Raw genomic sequence first — 16387 nt, 5'->3', positions numbered from 1 at the left:
GGCAAAAACGGGGACATCGCGAGGCAAGGCAAGGCAAGTTTATTTATATAGCACATTTCATACACAGTGGCAATTCAAAGTGCTTTACATGGAAGAAATTAAAATAATCAAAAGAAATCAGAATAATTAAAACAGTTTAGAATAAAAAAATCATAATAATAAAAATAAAATACAGTGTCGAAATTAAAATGTATAGTACAGTCGGACGAACAGTGGCACAGTGCTCATTCAGTAAATGCAATCAATATAAATAAAAACAGTTAAGAGTAAAAATAAAATAAAATAAAGTAATACCCCTATCTGAGATGGAAGAGATTGAGCTGGTTTACGGTGCTACTGGGCCTCCAGCCCAGGGACTTCTTATACTCTCAGCAGTATAAGTAACTTACTTCTTCACTCGCCTCATCGGATTGAAGACTCTCCCGCTCTCCATCAAAATCTCTTCCAGTATACCCCTATATGAGATGGAAGAGATTGAGCTGGTTTACGGTGCAACTGGACCTCTAGCCCAGGGACGTAGAGCGTCGTACGTACTCTGTTGGGGTGGTGCTACACCAGTAATGCCCAGCGGGGCCCCCACAGAGCACTTTTCTCCTCTTAACGACGCTCTCAGCGACTTCTTATACTCTCAGCAGTATAAGTAACTTACTTCTTCATTCGCCTCATCGGAGTGAAGACTCTCCCGCTCTCCGTCAAAATCTCTTCCAGTATACCCCTATATGACATGGAAGAGATTGAGCTGGTTTACGGTGCAACTGGACCTCCAGCCCAGGGACGTACTCTGCTGGGGTGGTGCTACACCAGTAATGCCCATCGGGGCCCCCACAGAGCACGTTTCTGCTGCCATTACCCTTAATGACGCTCTCAGCGACTTCTTATACTCTCAGCAGTACAAGTAATTTACTTCTTCACTCGCCTCATCGGAGTGAAGACTCTCCCGCTCTCCATCAAAATCTCTTCCAGTCAGAGCAGTATTAAAGCAGTATTAAAGCAGTTAAAGCAGTACAGTAAAAACAGTCAGATGTACAGAGGCACAGTGCTCATTCAGTAAATGCACAGCTAAACAGATGTGTTTTGAGTCTGGATTTGAATGTGACTACTGTAGGAGCACACCTGATCTCTTCTGGAAGCTGGTTCCAGCTGCGGCTGGCATAATAGCTAAAAGCAGACTCTCCATGCTTAGAGTGAACCCTCGGTATTTCTAGCTGATGTGATCCTAATGATCTGAGTGATCTATTGGGTTTATATTCAGTGAGCATATCTCCAATATATTGAGGTCCTAACCCATTGAATGATTTATATACCAGTAATAATACTTTAAAATCAATCCTAAATTTAACTGGGAGCCAGTGTAGAGACCTGAGGACGGGTGTGATGTGTTCATATTTTCTGGTCCTGCTCAGAATCCTGGCAGCAGCGTTCTGAATGAGCTGCAACTGTCTTATGGTCTTTTTAGGAAGGCCAGTGAGGAGGCCATTACAGTAATCCACCCTGCTGGTGATGAAAGCATGCACAAGTTTCTCTAAGTCTTGACTGGAAACAAAGCATCTAATTCTTGAAATATTTTTCAGATGATAGTATGCTGATTTAGTTATTGCTTTGACATGACTACTGAAACTAAGGTCTGACTCTAGAGACACGCCAAGATTCCTGACTTGATTTTTAGTTGTTAGACCCCTAGTGTCGAGGTATGCATTCACCTTGAGAACTTCATCTTTGTTTCCAAACACAATGACTTCAGTTTTGTCCTTGTTTAACTGAAGAAAGTTTTGGCACATCCAACTATTTACTTCATCAATGCATTGGCACAGGATTTGGTTCTTTCTCATTATTTGGCTCATTTGGAGCATATACAGGTTGAACAGGAGTGGCGCAAGAATCGAGCCTTGAGGGACTCCGCAAGTCATGGATGTCCACTCAGACTTATGGTCCCCTATACTCACAAAATAGCCTCTCCCTTCTAAGTATGACCTGAACCATTTTAGGACTATCCCAGAAAGCCCCACCCAGTTTTCCAGCCTGTCAAGAAGTATGTTGTGATCAACAGTGTCAAATGCAGCACTGAGGTCGAGTAGTACCAACACGGATAATTTGCCTGTATCAGTATTTAAGCGAATATCGTTTATTATCTTTATGAGCGCAGTCTCTGTGCTGTGATGCGATCGGAAACCAGATTGAAAATTGTCAAAGTATCCATTTGAGCTTAAGAATTTGTTCAGCTGATTGAAGACAACTTTTTCAATGATCTTGCCTATGAAAGGAAGATTTGAGATTGACCTATAGTTGCTTAAGATGGTCTTATCCAGATTGCTCTTTTTCAGGAGAGTTTTTGTAGTAACTACAGATTGTGGTCTGATCTGACTGACTCCAGAGCAACTCAAGGATGTGCTGATCATCTTTCTGATATTATTAATTTTCTCAGAAAAGAAAGAAGCAAACTCACTGCACTTGCTGTCTGAGAGCATTTCTAGGGGAGTCTGGCTTGGGGGGTTTGTCAGTCTCTCTACGGTAGCAAAAAGAGTGCGTGTGTTGTTTATATTGCTGTTTATAATTTTTGAGAAGAAAGTTTGTCTAGCTTTGCCTAGTTCCCTATTGAAAGTGTGGTCTTTTGGTGCTTTTCCACTGCATAGTATGGTACGGTTCGGCTCAGTACGCTTCGACTCGGCGCGGAACAGTTCGGATCGCTTTTCTTTTCCACCGCAGTAGTACCCCTTCAAAGTGTGTGGGACTGATCGTTATTTGCGCGCACCTCTACTGCCATGACATCATCTTAAAAGCGCCACATTTTCAAACCCACAACACAGGAACAATGGAGCCTATCGAGGGGATGGTGTTCCTGATTCTCGGTATGTGGTTGTTTTTAACTGCTAGACGGAAAAATGTGTTTAAAATGAGGCTGATGGCAGCAAAACAAAAATACTGCTAAAAAAGTGTCTCGTGTCGCAAATCCAATGACGCTAGTAGTGACGATTCTGTCTGACCAATCAGTGATCTGCAGTGTTTCACGTCACATTTTAGTACCGGTACGGTACGTTTGGAACCTCAACAGACCAGGTACCATTTAAAGCGACCTGAAGCGAACCGTACTGTACCGTACCATGCAGTGGAAAAGCACCACAAGTGAGACGTACCGAACCGAACCGTACCGTACTATGCAGTGGAAAAGCGCCATTTGTAGATGTTATAATGGACTAAAAGTTTTGTCTTCCGCCACATGCGCTCTGCTTTTCTGCATTGTCTTTTCATATTTTGCACTGCTGTTGAGTTTCTCCAAGGTGCTTTTTGTCTACTATTCTTCCTGACTTTTACAGGAGCAATATCATCAATTACACTCTTAATTTTTGAGTTAAAAGAATCAAGGAGAAAATCAACAGAGTCGGCAGATATGCTTGGTTTTAAAGATATAGCCTCCATAAATAGCACACCAGTGTTCTCATTTAAGCATCTCTTCTTGACAGACACAGATCTAGCTTCAACTGCAGGAGAGATTAATATATCAAAGAAAATACAGAAATGATCAGACAATGCTACATCCTTAATAACAATCGATGAGATGTTTAAACCTGTACTGATAAGTAAATCTAGAGTGTGTCCACGATTGTATGTGGGACCATGTACATGCTGAGTCAGATCAAAAAATTTTAAAACAGTTTTGATTTCTTTTGCCATATTGTTTTCTGCCTTATCTATATGAATGTTAAAATCTCCAGCGATGGCAAAACAGTCAAACTCAGAGGCAATTGTTGATAGCAATTCTGTAAAATCCTCAGCAAAGGCTGGAGAGTATTTTGGAGGTCTGTAAACAATGATAAGTAAAATACGTGGAGCACCTTTTAACACAATACCCAGATATTCTAAAGAGGGGTAAATCCCAAATGATATTTGCTTACATTGATAAACATCTTTAAAAAGAACAGCTAAGCCCCCGCCTCTCTTACCCGCTCAGCAGACACTCATATAAGTAAAGTAAGGAGGGGATGTTTCGTTTAGGACCGTTGCACTGCAGCTGTCTTCTAGCCAAGTTTTAGAAACATAAAGTCCAAGTTGTATGTGGTTATTAAGTCGCTGACTAGAAGTGATTTATTTTTTAAGTGAGCGGATGTTTAAAAGTGCTAACTTTATAGTCTTACTTTTTGTCCCCACAGCAATCTTAGTTTGGCGTGTAATGGACACCAGATTAGATGGGTTTGCAGTGCGACTTTTGAAGGCCTTAGATTTTCTATGATGTATTTGAACCGCTATAGAGAAGGATTTAGGCACACTGGGTTCCCGCTTGTTTTGTAAACATTTAAGAGAGTTACTGATATCAAAGCGGATACCCGACTCATATCATTTAGAGTTGGTATCAGTTGTTTTTGGTTCACCTCGAGCAGATGGAGGAGGGTGTGAGCCCTGGCGCCGTGGCAGAGGCCGAAGACCTCTATCAGGGGGAGGAGGAGGAGGGCGAGCTGGGCCCGCAGGCTTTGGTGGTTGTGCGAAAAGAGTTGCGATAGTTTAGTTCCAGCATACACCCGTTTTTTCATTTTCTCTGAGAAGCACAGAAGTGGAGATTCTGGAGAGAGTGAGAACGTGTCAGGTAAGAGGGGCTGTTGCTCTGGTGTTATTGGAGGCTGTAGTATGCTGTCCTGGTTTCCCTTGTTGTTTTCCAGAAAGTCGTCCTTGGGTGCTGAATCTTGGAGCAGTTCTGATTTGTCACCGTCTGTCTGTGGTGAGCTCTGTGGGCGGGGCTCTGCTGAGATTGTATCCGTGAGCAGAGGTTGTTGTGGCTGAGTGGTGTTATCATTGTCCTTGTGTGATGTGTCAGCAATATGTCCATTCAGGTGCTGAAATGAAGTCCTGTGGTCATTCATATTGTGTCCAGGTGTGTGTGTGCCATTCATGTTGAGTGGATTGGCACACACTGCAGAAGGATGATGGAGGGAGAAGTAGATATTGTCCTTTAGTACTCTTGAACCGAGTTTGTTTGGGTGGAGGCCATCCCGTTGAAACAGTTGCCTCTGACTCCAGAAAAGATTGAAGTTGTCTATGAAATTTACTCCTTTTATACTCCTCTTGCTGGGAGTGGTCCACTGATGAATGTCTGAACTTTCAGTCTTTTAAGTATTACAAAAAGTTCATTGAAATCCTTCTTAAGGAGTTCTGACTGCTCTTTATGAATATCGTTCTTCCCCACATGAATGATGAGTCAATTTGCAGTTTTATGTTTCACCAGAATGTTCTCAAGTTCCCTGTTTACATCAGAAGTTGTTGCTTGTGGAAGGCAGGATGTAGTTGAATCCCTGCTACTAATGTTTCTGATTATGGAGTCGCCCACTATCAGAGTCCTGGGCCCCGCTGTGCTCTGAGCTGAGTGCCGCTGTCTGCTCGACCTTGAGCGCCAGTTAGCATCAGTGTTAACGACAGGCTGGCTCAGTCTTTGATCGATCACATTCATCAAATTCAGGGATTTCTCATTCATTAATACTTCAAATCTGTTCTCAAGATGTATAGGCGTGGTAGGAGACCAGTGTTTGCAATCCTTGTCAGAGCCGTATCTGGGGTAGAAGATGCTATTGCAGCAATATGTGATGCTTGTGAAAATCTGATGTCTCGAGTGCCTTTGGGTCTCGCGCCCTGTTTGTGCCATCGATTTGAGTCGATCGGCTTGTTTCTCTACACTCAGTACTGCCTGTCGAGTAGCACTAGATTTCTGGGACTCACCGACTGTATGCTGAGGGCGTCCATGATGAAGCTCTGTTGTGTGTTCCGTCTGGTGTGGTGTTCCCGGAAGTAACTTTGTTTCAATAATTGCAATCCTTTGTAAAAGTCTCTGACAGTTAGTGCAGCAAGTAGATTCCAGAAGAGGCATTTTCTCTTATCCTTTGGAATGTAGGCCTTCCCCGGAATGTAAGCTTTCCTTCCCCGGAATGTAAGCTTTCAGTGGGAGGCTGGTCGGAGAAAAGAATTCTGTTTTTTTGTAGTAATCAAACGTTTGAGCACTGTACTGGTTTGCTGAAGTTAGAATTAGGTGATAATTAGGTGATAAAAAGGAGATAAAAAAAATAATATAAAAACGATAGAGCGATTTAAAATTATAAAAGCGATAGAGCAAAGCGCGGAGCGGTAAGCAAGAGCGTCCGAACAGTAGCTGAGCAGGAAGTAGTACTCGATGCATCGCCACACACCCAGTACGCGACAGTACGCGAGGCATCGCCACACACCAGCAACGCAGTTAATCTGGGTTGCAATCAAAGACAGCTTTCTCCTTGTTTGATCCTGTGACACTTTCAAGGGGGGGGGGATTCTGGAGACAAACCAGACCCTCTTTTGTTCTATCGCAATATACATGCGGACTAGCGTGACCCGCACCTACGTGCCACACGCACACACAGACACACACACACACACACACATCCACGTGCAAGATACCCCGCACGAACGCGAACAGCTCTGGAAAAGCTTGTAAAACATTATCAAATTAAGTTTGAAATACATGTAGAAGAACTGTAATCCACTAACTTAGTATGAAATGTATTATGAGTGCCAAAAGAGTTTAAATATCTGTAATACAATGCATTAAGACATAACTCAACAACGCTGTATGAGGTGTTTGATCTCGTTATAATCCTCCTGGTGTGATCTGTCTTTTAAAGGAAAACTCCACCGTTTTTTGAAATATGGCTTATTCACATTCTTTCCTACATTTAGATATGTGTGCAAATGAATTTTTGTCTCAGTGCATGCATTGTTTTAGTTTGACAGGGTCGGCGCTAGCTTAGCTTAGCACAATGAATGGATTCCTTTGTTGCCAGCTAGCATGTCCTGAGTATGGATTGGATTCAGTGCGGGTGCGAGCACGGGCGTGTGGTGATGCACGAGCACGAGTGACTGATTACCATGGCAACGTGAAAGTCACATGTAGATACAGTAGATAGGTGATCTTTTCTCTTTGAATTTTAAATCTGTATCTATAAATACACATTGGCTCGCGAAAACCTCAACATATCGTGAACACTTCCCCTATGAAAAAGTGCGGGGGACAAATTTACATTTTATAAAATGTGGGTCTCTCACAAAATCAGCCATGTTCATCGCCAGTCATGTACTGTAAGGAAAATAGTCAGGTAGCTACTATTCAAGCCGGTATGTTTACGGAAGTCGTGGGATTTCATGTGTTGCATGACGTCTCTGCGCCTCAGTAGCAGTGATTCGCCTTAGCAGCAGTGCTTCGCCTGTGCTTCCCCCTAATATAGTCCCAAGTCAATATCTGCCTAGGAAATCGCCTAGTGTTAATCTGCGTCGCTATTTGTACTCGTTGTGAATACGCAGGCCACAAGAAGTAATTACGTGGGTTTGTTTATTTTTTTTAATCACTTTTACTCAGGACATGCTAGCAACAAAGGAATCTATTCATTTTGCTAAGCTAAGCTAGCGCCGACCCTGTCAAACTAAAACAATGCATGCACTGAGACAAAAATGCATTTGCACACATATCTAAATGTAGGAAAGAATGTGAATAAGCCATATTTCAAAAAACGGTGGAGTTTTCCTTTAAACTGTATATCGATATTGTGAAATGTATATCATTATGTATAAGTTTGTTTTCAAAGTTAGCAGAACTTTTCCTTTGTCTTAAGAACCGAAATTAACAACGTGGTATGTTAATCAAGTGGGCGTATGCCCGAGGACAATCATTGGCCGTCTGAGTTTTAGGGGGAGTCCCGAAACACCCTTGAAAATCTCGTGCCACAGAATCATCTCTCTCTTACACTCTTGCTCTCTTACACTCTTGCTCTCTTACACTCTTGATCTCTTACATCCAGCATCTCTTACATCTTACCTCCCTCCGGAATCTCCTTGGACCCTCTCGTCGTCTTCCAACATCTTCTGAAGCTTTTCAAAGTTATCAGTCTTTCGTACTTTTACTTCACGTTTACTTTTGCGAATAGCCAGTTAAAGTTCGTAAGTGCGTTTTCTTCAACGAGAAGGCAACACCCAGCATGATAGAACTCTCTAGGACACTTTGAACTCCCGCGAAACACACCCATGTGAGAGAACAAAGAAATCCGTCTCCCGCCTCCCGGACGACCACATGCTTCCATCACACAGGTCTGAATGCAATTTGTTCCATCAAATTTGAGACTCAAGATATAATCCTGTGGTTGTCTCTAAGGTTTAAAGCTGTGCCAGTAACTGTAATTTTCTTTGTATTTCCATTTTCCCTTGTTTCCTTTCTTAAGTTTCATTTTCATTTTGTGTATATACATATATCGTGTGATTTTTGTAGTGTAACTTAGTCGTGTGATTTTATTAAACTCCATTTATACATTATTTGCCATTGTTTGTATTAATCACATAACAAAGCCTCTTTAATATGAGATCCTAACGCTACAATCTGATTTTGTTGAGTGCACAAAACATTGTCAGAAAATTAAGCTAAACAGATCAAGTGATTGATAGTTTTACAGATCCGCACGCTGGCGCACTGACTGAGAAAACTGTGTAATCCTTTGTTGTGTTTAAAGATCAAACAGCCTCGATCTGTGGAAAATATATGCTCCAAATTAATCATAAATTCGTTGTGTTTAATTTCGTCATATATACCTGAAGCAGACGTGTGTTGTGAAACACCCCTCGTTGGGTGATTTAATGTATGTGAGAAACTCGGTTTAACAAATATTCTATAAATTGCTGATCCAGATCTTTAATTTGGAATATACTTCCCCTGAATTCAAATTGAGCTATAAACCTTAAACCGGGATTATCTACAAAGGACAAACAGCAAGAATACATTTATCAGTCCCCGGCACAGGCGAGCACCCAGGAGGAAGGTTTGAGTTCAGACACAGAAACTCAATTGCACAGAGGTGTAAATAGTACCTGAAAATGATACTTCAGTAAAAGTACAGCAAAAATGTCTCCATTACAAGATAAGGCTAGCCTGGATGCCAGCCCGAACCCCGCCCACAACATTTTTTGGTTGGGAAGTTCGGTCTGGACTCAAATAAACCTGAACCTGAACCTGATCCATTGAGGAGAAATTATGATCAGTCAAAAAATGAACGGGCCAATCAGATTGCAAGGGCAGGCTTTATACGATGATGGTCAGATGATCTGCAGGGACGTAATCATCACGTAATCAAAGAGCGCTTAACTGGTTTCCCTCAAAGATGACTGCAGCTGGAGAATTGAGATGTATACTGTAGATTCTGCTGTCGTGTCTGTTGTAAAATAAATTTACAGCGCATTTATTTTAATAGACGAACAGAAAACTGCAATCAAGGCATTCGTCGATCGGAAAGATATTTTTGCCGTCCTTCCTACATGATTCGGCGTGTACACTTCGTGTTCGAAGTGTAACTTATCAGCTGGCTCCAATGGTCGCTAAGAAGATGGGACGTAATGAAAAGCCTGTGGTCGTTGTGGTTTCTCCTTTGGTTCTCACTCATGGAGGAGTAAGTAAAAGAAGCAACACTCGTTATTTTACTTCTAAAATAAGTTTTATAGTTGAAAACTGCGCTATGCAAAGTAGTTGACTTACTGTGTTGCTTTGATTGGTTTTAGGTCTACCGACTATCCAATTGAGTGGAGAGGGTTTTTTTGCTGGTTCGGTTAAGACATGCCTCATAATCAAAGCCCTATGGAGTAGTTTCAGACTCACATTTTAACTAGAATATGAGTATTACGAAGTCAGGCTAAGATAAGCCACCAATTCCACTACGATTTGTGCAAGTCTTAAAATAGCCAATCTGATTTTGACAGTAGCCTACTTTAGTATTTTGCTAATACTGGACATAAGATGCACTCCTCAACACTTAAAGCCAAGGACAAACCAAGCCGACTTAAAAGAACTAACCGGTGTTGTTGCCTTGCGTCGGCTGCATCTGGACCAAAAAGCAGAGCTTGAACACACAGCACAGACTGCAGCCAATAGCAAATTAGCATGTGCATTCCACATCTGCGTGTAAGGAATTAACTCTCTATATCAGCAGGTATAAGGAGAAACCGAAACGAGGACAAACGAGATAACCCTAACAAAACGTAAAAAGGAAGACTTGCTTATCATTTTGAATATCAGTTATGCTGATAACTTTCTTTCTTTTAAGTGGCTCATGTTGTTATGAAAATATTTCCGTTTTGGAATGCTCAGGTAGGATAACATAACATTAGACCGCCTTCTGTCTTTCATCACTTTCACTTTAATTCTCATGCACTGACTCGTTCGCTAAACTGAACATCCAATCAAAGTTCCCTCTCACCGACGGCATGTTGATGTGAGGAACACACTGCACGATTTCCATTACACGAGAGTAGATGTTAAAACTTCATGCTGATTTGTACTCGGCTTTCGCCAAGGTACACTCTTAGAAGAAAAGGTTCTATATAGAACCTTAAAAGGTTCTATCAGCGCTACGTATTTGGAACCCCTAAAAGGTTCTATACACTCTTAAAAAAGGGGTTCTTCTGGGTTCTATATAGAACCCTGGGGTTCCATACTTGGCCAATAGAACCTTTTACCAAAAAAAGTGGTTCTATATAGAACCATTTTGGAGTTCCATATATGAAGCGGGGGATGGAACCATTTCTGGTTCTAAATAGAACCATTTCTTTTAAGAGTGTAAGCAAAACTAAGACATAGCTTTACAGTAAACTGTGCTTCTCCATCCATTTACGCTTCTTTCCATATGGCGGTGTGACTCCTCTTCTGTCCGGCGTTAACGACTGCAGTGTACTTGCCGTGTCAGCACACACGACGGCTACAGCATGATCTCCCCAGTGGACCAACATGACAACCGTCTGGATTGAGCAGAGTAGGGGTCATCTCTAGGGTCTTCAAGTGGGCACCTTCCGTCCTCAGTGTTTCGTCGACTAGCCCACGACACCTCAAGAGGGCTCGACAGTGACTCTGGCATCCCAGAGTCACCCCCCTCCGTCCCACACTCAACTCAGCCCAGCTTACTGACCTCTACATTCCTCCTGCTGCTAAGACCTAACCACAATCTTGCGCAACCCAACCATATGCGCCAACCCATTTGACTAAGGCTGTCGAGCCCCACTGGTGCATTAATGCAGTTTCAGTGGCAACGGTTCCGTATGGCATACCACCTGCCGCAAAACACAATATCTGGCCAACCACCATCATTCAAAGAATATACACAGGAACGTATTGACTGTAAATACAATGTAACCTATACAAACAGACTCTTCAAGATACTCTTCAAATACTAGCCTGACATGCTCGCCAACAGCCAACCATCAGGTAGGTGTGTCCCGGCCTTAAGACATGCAGGTGAAAATCATGAAACAGTTGATTTTTGAGGAGATTACATGTTCATTTAAAAAAAAAAAAAAAAAACTGAACACCTCAAAATGGCAATAAATCAAGGTCGACTCAACTGTCTACAAACACTCAAGTCTCAGTTCAGATCAAGTTCTCAAATAAGGTAAAAGTACCTGCTAATCCACTCGCATGTGCATAAAGTAGTCTTGTTAAAGGGTAACTAACCTGACTCCACCCACAAGCAATAGTTGAAAAATGCTGAAAAAATGGCAGACCCCAGCGGAGATAGAGGGGACAAACCCAGGGCAGGGCTGAGCAGGGGTTGGACGTGCACCTGAGACCCGCAGTGAGTGACAGCTGCTGTCAGACTCTAAAATGGAGAGCGACTGGAGTGATGCAAGTAGCTTTGCAACAGAACGGTCATTTGAAGTCGAGGACTTATCTCCCCCAGCTTCACCTGAAGTGGAGGAGGGTGAATTGTCTGTCGACACAGGGCCAAATCCAACTGCGGTCTTAACTCCCGCATCGCGACCGGCATCTGATGAGTTTTGTCGAGTTGATGTCAATAGCGCAAGCTCTCTGCAGACACATATTCTTATTGATATTTTGCCGCTATGTGAAAAAAACCAGTGAAATGCGCCGGCATTTCACAGGTCTACCCCAGAGGATTAACTTTAGCCTAACCATAAATTGTGATTAAAATATACATGATCACTTACATCAAGATGCCGCTGCGGTGGGGTCCATGCATGAGGAGCAGAGTTTGGCACCGCGAGCTGTGTGGTGCATGTCCATTAACATACTGATCACTGTACTAGACACAGATAAATCTATGCTAATTTGAAGCTATCGAATTGAATTGAATTGAATTGAATTGAAATTGAAAGCCTTTATTGTCATTGTACACAGTACAATGAGATTTGGAGAGCAACTCTCTAAAAGTGCACACATAAATAACACATACATACATTAGTGCAAGTCTGAGTGTAGGTTGAGTATGGTGACAGCTTTGGGGAAGAAGCTATCCCTGAGTCTGTTTGTTCTGGCCCGTATTGACCTGAAGCGCCTGCCTGAGGGCAACAGGTTAAAGAGATGGCAGCCGGGGTGGGTGGTGTCCCTCAGGATGTTTCTAGCCCTGCTGAGACAACGGGAGTTGTAGATGGCAGTCAAAGAGGGCAGAGGGCAGCCAATTATTTTGTGTGCAGTGTTTGTCACCCTCTGCAGTCGCTTCCTGTCGGCCTCCGTGCAGCTGGAGTGCCACACTGTCACAGCATAGGTCAACAGGCTCTCGATGGTGGAACGGTAGAAGGTCACCAGCAGCTGGGTTTTTAGTTGTTCCTTCCTGAGGACCAGGAGAGGTCTGCAGAGATGTGAATGCCGAGGAATTTGAAGGACTCCACTCGCTCTACACATCTGCCGTTGACGTACAGGGGGGCAGGGGCGGCTTTGTTCCGCCTGAAGTCCAGGATGAGTTCCTTGGTCTTGTTGATGTTTAGTGCCAGGTTGTTTAATGCACACCACTCGCTAAGTTTCAGGACCTCATCTCTGTAGGCCGCCTCGTTTCCCCCTGTAATCAGCCCCACCACCGTTGTATCATCAGCGAACTTGATGATGATGTTCTCTGGGTGGGCGGGACTGCAGTCGGATGTGTATAGGGAGTAGAGTAATGGGCTCAGCACGCAGCCCTGTGGAGAGCCAGTGCTAAGAGTGCGGGAAGAAGAGAGGTGAGGACCCAGTTTCACCTGCTGGGGTCGGTTGACCAAAAAGTTCTTTATCCAGGAGCAGGTTTGTGGTGGCACCCCCAGGTTGGTTAGCTTGGGGATCAGAATGTCCGGTATTATTGTGTTAAAAGCTGAGCTGAAGTCAACGAAGAGCATCCTAACGTAGCTCCCCTGTTGCTCCAAGTGACTCAGCGCTGAGTGGAGAGCGATGGCTATGGCGTCTTCGGTGGATCTGTTAGTCCGATATGCAAACTGATGCGGATCCAGTGTGGAAGGTAGACAGGCTTTGATGTGTTTCAAAACCAGTTTCTCTAAACATTTGGTGATAACTGGGGTGAGTGCTATGGGGCGAAAATCATTGAGGCTGGTCGTGGGTGACTTTTTAGGGATCGGGATGATTATAGCAGACTTCAAGCAGGGTGGAATGACAGCTTGTTCCAGAGACAGGTTGAGGATGTCTGTAAAGACCTGTGATAGCTGCCAAGCACATGCCTTGAGGACCTTCCCAGGTACTCCATCTGGACCAGCAGGCTTTCTGGGGTTCACTGCACAGAGCGCCCGCCACACATCATGTGCATCAAGAGTAAGTGGGGGGGGAGGGGTGCTGGGTAGCTAGTTGGGGTTGTGATGGTTGTTAAAGTGATGAGACTGGATGCTGTGTTTGAGACTCAAAGCGGGCAAAGAAGCTGTTCAGCTCCTCTGCCAGTCCCGCATCCAAATTCCCGGGTGTCACAGCACAGCCTCTGTAGTTGGTGATGGTCTGTATGCCCCGCCACACTTGCCTGGGGTTGTTGAGCTGTTCCTCTATCATCCTCTTATATTCGACTTTAGCAGTCCTAATGCCTCTCCTCAGGTTGGCACGAGCGGCGCTGTACGATGATCTGTCACCTGACCTGAAGGCTGAGTCACAGGCCCGGAGGAGCATGCGGACCTGGCGTGTCATCCAGGGTTTCTGGTTTGAGGACACCCAGATGCACTTTTCCACAGTGACATTCCCAATACAGTACTTGATGTAAGACAGTACTGTGTCTGTGAATATTTCCAGGTCTTCGTGGTAGAAGGCTTCCCACTGTGTGTTATCGAAGCAGTCCTGTAATCGGTGGAGGGCGTCCTCGGGCCAGGTGGTGATGGTCTTTTTTGTGGGCTTTGTTTGTCGCCTGAGGGGGATATATGCTGGAGTGAGGAGCAGAGAGAGGTGGTCTGACCGGCCCAGGTGGGGAAGGGGTACAACTCTGTATGCATGCTTGATGTTGGAATATACATGATCCAGAGTGTTTTCCCCTCTTGTAGGGCATTTTACATATTGGTGGAATTTTGGTAATACAGTCTTGAGATTTACCTTATTGAAGTCCCCTGCAATAATGTGGACTCCACTGGGGTTGGTGCGTTGGTGAGTATTGATGGCATTTAGCAGCAGAGAGAGAGCCGTGTTTACATTAGCGTCAGGTGGTATGTAGACTGCAGTAATGACAATAACAGCTAGCTCTCTAGGCAGAAAAAAGGGTCTGCATCTCACCGACATCAGAGTATGTGAGCGGTGCGGAGTGGGAGCGGAGCGAGGAGCGGAGTTGCGTAATTTTGCCAGGAGCGAAGAGCGGATTTTTTAAATGTCGGAGCGTTGTGATTTTCTCCCGCTCCGAAAACGCTCCACTATCGCTCAATAACGAATCACGAGATAGGACCAAACCACTGTGAGGCGGTGAAGGAGGGGTGCTCAAAATGTTTCTAATCATATTTTGCATTTGTTTGCATTTGAATTGATTTACTAGTACTTTCACAAACATTTATATGAAGTATATATCATTTACTTAATTTTACCCATGCTGTAATGATATTTTCACTGAACCCCTCGCTATTTCCGCCTGTGCAACTCCATATGACGGACGATTGTATAATTTGTTAATAAACACAGTTAAAGAAAAACAGAAAGATGGAGTTTCTGAAATATTACCGTGAAGAAGGGGTGAAAAAATATAAATGTATTGTAAAAGGTAGTGATGACAAAGGAGAAAGCGAGTGCGGGGAGGTGATCACAACGTCAAAAGATTCCTTGTGGAATCTTAAAAGGCATGTGTCAAGGAAACACGGTCACGTTTTTCGCTCACACGTGGAAAAAAAATCTGAAGGTCGGTATTATTCAGTTGCACAACCTAAACCACTCAGGCAGAATGAATACATTTGTAAATAATTTGCAGCATAGGCTACTTATTATTTGCATTTAATTTTAGCGCCATAATATGTTCAATTTACATTTATTTGCAGAGAAAAAATTACAGCAAACATGTAAAGAGACACAGAGCAGTGCATTTAAAGGCTTCTTTCAACAAAGAACGACAAAAGCACATATTTCACAGGAGAGGAAGAGTGAACTAGACCAGGCTTTCTTTAAAATGATCTACATGGATTATGAGCCACTCACCAAAGGAGAAAGAGAAGGGATGCGCTATTTTGCGAACATTGCACAGCCTGGCTACACTCCACCTTGCTACAGCACGGTCCGTGACACACTCATGCCACATGCTTTATTAGAGTTGGAGAATAAATTGCGCATTCTGCTAGAGAACTGCAATGGACTCTCATTGGCCCTTGATATTTGGACGAGCCGACGAGGTCACAGTTTTCTGGGTGTCGTGGGCAGTTTTTTAGATGAAAACTTCCAAAGCCACACTGTTCTGCTGAGTTGTGAACACATTCAGGGACACCACACAGCGAATCACATTTATGCCAAATATGAAGACGTCCTGAGACGCTGGAATATTCAGAAGCGTGGTGTGATCAGAGTAGTAACTGATAGTGCTAGCAATATGGTAAAAGCCTTCAATCTGCCGGGTTTTTGCGAATTTGGGGATCAGCTGGACCAAGATGTCGGGGACAGGGAGACAGTTTGTGAGGGTGATGCTCCAGATGTTGCACTCCTGCAGCTCCATGCAGACCAGCTGGCCATCCAATTGAACATGATGGTAGATCAATACGTCACAAAATCAAATCTTCACTTGAGATGTCCGATCCACTTACTCCAACTGGCAATTAAAGACGCAATCGCGAAGCACAATGCAATCAATTCAATAATCAACAAGGTTGGAAAAGTAGTTAAAACAGTCAGAAAAAGCACACTGAACACAGAGGAAATCGACAAATTAGGTGTTCGTCCCACCACTGCATGCGCAACCAGATGGAACAGTCAGTTGCGGATGATCGAGTCGGTCCTGAAAATGTTTGAGAAGGACACGCTGTGGCAAAACAGGATGACGTCAATCACAGATGATGGGAAACTCACATGCAATGATGTCCTGATTCTTCAAGGCTTAGTGAAAGTACTCACACCATTTGCTGAACTGACAGACAGTTTACAAAAGGAACTGGGAAACCTGGGCATGATCCTACCGGCAGTTGCGGAAATACACAG

Source organism: Pimephales promelas, chromosome 18 (assembly GCF_988280905.1).
Source record: "Pimephales promelas chromosome 18, fPimPro1.hap1.1, whole genome shotgun sequence".
Taxonomy (NCBI): domain Eukaryota; kingdom Metazoa; phylum Chordata; class Actinopteri; order Cypriniformes; family Leuciscidae; genus Pimephales; species Pimephales promelas.
This window is presented reverse-complemented; position numbering follows the sequence as displayed.